Genomic DNA, 3494 nt, shown 5'->3' with positions numbered 1-3494 from the left:
CTGGACGTTGTAGCAGCACCCACCCTCTAAAAGGAGTCAAGGCCACATTGCATCAACCAGAAGTGGACACTTTATCACAGACCTTGGGGGAGAGAGGCTCACACGAGAAAGGACCTTGGTACATGCCCTCCCACAGTCCTCTGAGCCAGAGCCTTAGCCGCCCCCTGCTCCCACCCTGCCCCCCGCCCCAGCAGCTCTGCACTCTAGGACTCACCCAGTGGTCCAGCTTTCCTCCAGCTACAGAGATGGGGCAGCACTAACCTTCCATCCTGAGCTGCCCCAGAGCTCACCCAAGAGGACTGAGCCTTTTCCCCAGGACCCTTAGCCAACAGCATCCCCAAGGAACGGCAGTTGGGTCTGCCCTCCGGGCCTACTGGCCGGCTCCCCAGTGGGAGAGGAAACCTAGCATGCAGCCGCCTGGATGGCCTGCTGGTGCGAGGGCAGCCTTCAGAGTCCCACCACCAGTTCCACCCCTTGCCACTGATAATCCTGACTCAGGTCCCCAACCTCACTGGGACTGTGTCCTCACCTTGCAGGGTAGTATCACTTTAGGGTTAAACAAGCTAGTTCCAAGCTCAGTGACAGGCACACTGTTGTGCCCAACGGAGGCAGTCATGCCGGCAGGCCTGGGGAGCCCACAGGGTCCAGACCAAACCCGATTCTGGCCTTTGGGGCTGTCTCCTGCGTGTGGTGCTCCCCACGGCTCCCAGGTATGTGAGCAGCCCTGATCCCGGCCACCTGTGGTATTATTTTTAGCTAGTCCCACCTCACCTGCCCTTCCAGCTCAGATCCACCCTCTGGCCGCTGCCCCCTGAGGGCCACCCTCCACCCCAGCCCAGGCTTGGGTTTTCCCAGGCGGGCAGCTCTGGCCTCCGGCCTCTGGCCTCCGGGAGTTGAGTCTGCGTAGGGGCAGCACTAACTTCCTGCAAGAGCAGGTCGGGCAGGACAGTCCTGCGTGCCCTCGAGGGCAGGACAGACCAGCCTCGCTGAGCGCCCAGGGGGCTGTGCCCACTGAGGGCGCAGGCTACAGCTTGTGCCAGTCGTCTGTTCTGACATTTCAGACTCTCCCACACTAGTGTGACGTTGGAGCTCCCAGCCACCTAATACCTTTGTGTGTAGCTTGAGCGGGTCAGGTTAGTTTTGTGGGTCTCAGTCTTTCCATCTGTACAATGGGGTAAGTAACTCCCATTTCCAGCAGTTACTGTCTGGGTCATGTGCCAATGTGGGGATGAGCAGTTTGTAAATTATCAGCTTACTCTCCAAATGTTGGGGTCACTTTGGCCCCAGGGCATTTCTTTCAGGCAGTCGGCCTTGACCGCCAGGCAGGCGGTTGGAAGGCCCCTCCTCCAGGGGGAGGGCAGAGGGCGGAGGGCAGAGGGCATTCCCCATTCCCGGCAGCCAGCAGCTGCTGGCGCAGGTGTCCTCCCAACCCCACTCAGAAGTATTTTGATGTGAAATCAGTATTGCAGCCGGCTTCACGGGCAGGAGGCCTGGGAAGATAAGCAGGTGGCTGTCACAGTAAACAAGGCCAGGGGCTCCTGGCACAGAGGGAAACTAGGTCAGAGGCATGGAAGGGATAGTGCTAGAAGGTGCTGCCACAGAGGCTGTGGTGCTGGGTCCCTGTTGGTGGCCAGGAGGGAGCAGCGGGCCTCTGGACATGGATGACCCATTGGGTGGGACACTCATGGATTCTGGGTGGCAACGCTGTGGGCCAAAACGGGACTTCAGAGTCCGGGCAGCCCACATGTGAGGACCTGGGTAGGCACAATGCACGGTAGTGGGTGTTGGCCACTGCTGGGCATGATGTCCAGCCTAGATAAGCTGGCCAGACTCGGGCCACAGCCCAAGCCTGCAGAATGGACATGGGACAGGAGCAGGTGGCAGGGCAGGGCCTGCTGGACTGAACCCCGGCTCTCTGGCTTAGCTGGCAGCCTGGACATATCTGGCCCCTGCAGAGGGCTAGAGTCAGCTGTGCACACGCCAGTGTCATTCTGCAGCCCCGCAGGTGGGAGGGGGCAATGCAGGGGGCAGCCTGGGTAGAAGCCCATGGAGCAAGCTGCCCAGGAATTCAGCGGCACGAAGAGAAGAGATGTGGGGTGAAGGAGAAGCCAGGTCTGGGTTTCCCAGGCAGACATGTAAGAAGGACATCTGGTCAGGCCCAGCACGGGAAAAGTGTGCCTGCCAGGGTGGGGGTGAGCCAGGTGGCCAGGAGCGCACTCTGCAGCGGGCTGGGGAGTCCTGGCCTTTGGAAGGTTTGTGTTGGCTGTTCGGCTGGCTGCCTTCATAGCCAGCTCCTGACGGCCCCACCAGGACCCGGCACGCAGCAAGGGCCTGGCATGCAGCAGGGGCCTGGCAGCTGCTCTGGGGCAAAGCTGTCTCTTTCCTGCCATGGCCCCAGCGCTGTGGTCAGAGTCATGGGCCGGAAGCTTCCACACAGGCTGTGACTCCCTGCCCAACTCTCTTCCTATCCAGCTCGACTGCAGGAAGCACACCTTTTGAACACCTTGCCTTTGTTTCACTACCTCCCCCGGCTCATAAGCACTGGCCGCGCCCCTCCCCACCCGAGCCCAGAACTACAGGCCCCCAGGGTGGAAGGCCACTGTATTACTTTGCCAAGGCTGCAGAACACCACAGACCCGGCGGGCTTAAAGAACAGAAGTGTACTTCCTCACAATTCCAGTCCACAGAAGCTGGAGGCCCAGGGCAAGGTGCCAGCAGAGCTGGCGTCCTCTGAGGCGTCTTTCCCTGGCTGGTGGACCACTGTCCTCTTCACACGTGTGAGTGCCTCTGCTCTCTCTGCGTGTCCAAATTTCCTCTTATAAGGACACCAGTCAGGTTGGGTTAGGGCCCACCCATATGGCCTCATTCGACCTCCATCACCTCTTTGAAGGCCCCGTCTCCAAATACAGTCACATTCTGAGGTCCCGGAGGTTAGGGCTGAAACATGGGACTTTGATGGGGACACAATTCAGCCCATAAGAGCCACTGAGGGCCCTTGGGCCTGGCCTGAGTCTACCAAGTGATGAAGCGGGGCTGGGGGGGTGGCGTCCCTCCTCGGGGCCTCAGCAGTGTTTTGTAGTTGATAGCGCCACCTCCCCTCCAGAGCTCCTTGAGGGCGAGGCGGGATCTGTGTCCTCTCTGGGCCCCACCTCTGGCTCCAGGATTTTATGAGCTGATGAGTGGCTTTAAAGGATGGCTAAATGAATAACTGAGGCGGGGCAGAAGCAGCCTGGCCCTGGGAGGCCATGGGAGGCGGCCTGACAGTGAGGCTGGCCTTTCTGAGCCCCTGCCCACCGGCCCTTTCCAGCCATGCCTCTTCACTGCAGCAGTGGCGACACCAGCCCCGCAAAGCTGCTGGCACACGGTTTCCAAAGAAGCCCCATACCCACATTTCCTGAGCCTCAGAGCAGCAGCCAATGGAGGGAGGAGGCCGGGCAGGCCTTGCTGCAGGCCACCCCACTGTGCCGGGAGATCAGGTAGGGCTTGCCCAAGGG

At 60.5% G+C, this 3494-nt stretch overlaps 1 non-coding gene across 1 annotated transcript; it reads right to left on the bottom strand.

Annotated features, from left to right (window-relative positions):
- Positions 1–2362: 2362 nt before the first annotated feature.
- On the bottom strand, positions 2363–2507 carry MIR9020 (microRNA mir-9020). Its single transcript, NR_128033.1, has one exon. It is a non-coding gene; the product is annotated as a microRNA mir-9020 (primary transcript).
- Positions 2508–3494: the final 987 nt, after the last annotated feature.

This window comes from Equus caballus, chromosome 28 (assembly GCF_041296265.1).
Source record: "Equus caballus isolate H_3958 breed thoroughbred chromosome 28, TB-T2T, whole genome shotgun sequence".
NCBI classification, from domain to species: Eukaryota; Metazoa; Chordata; class Mammalia; order Perissodactyla; family Equidae; genus Equus; species Equus caballus.
Note: the sequence above shows the minus strand (reverse complement) of the source record. Positions and strands in the feature narration are given on the sequence as shown.